The following is a 210-nucleotide window of genomic DNA, read 5'->3' as shown; positions in this document are numbered from 1 at the left end:
GCTGGTGTCCATCCCATTCGTGTCCATCCCTCTCCCACCGCCAGCCCCCTGCCCTCCCACTGCCGGGGCTCCCAGTCCGCTCCTGGGAGGAGGTGACCTCGGAGGGGGCTTTTGCAAGCGATACGGTGGAAAACAGACCAGAATAAAGCAACAAGTTGTTTTCCTGGAGAGATGATTGCACAAGGGAGCCAGAGCATGGCCACGCTTTCT

This window comes from Pterocles gutturalis, unplaced genomic scaffold, assembly GCF_000699245.1.
Source record: "Pterocles gutturalis isolate BGI_N339 unplaced genomic scaffold, ASM69924v1 scaffold28563, whole genome shotgun sequence".
Lineage (NCBI taxonomy): Eukaryota > Metazoa > Chordata > Aves > Pterocliformes > Pteroclidae > Pterocles > Pterocles gutturalis.
This window is presented reverse-complemented; position numbering follows the sequence as displayed.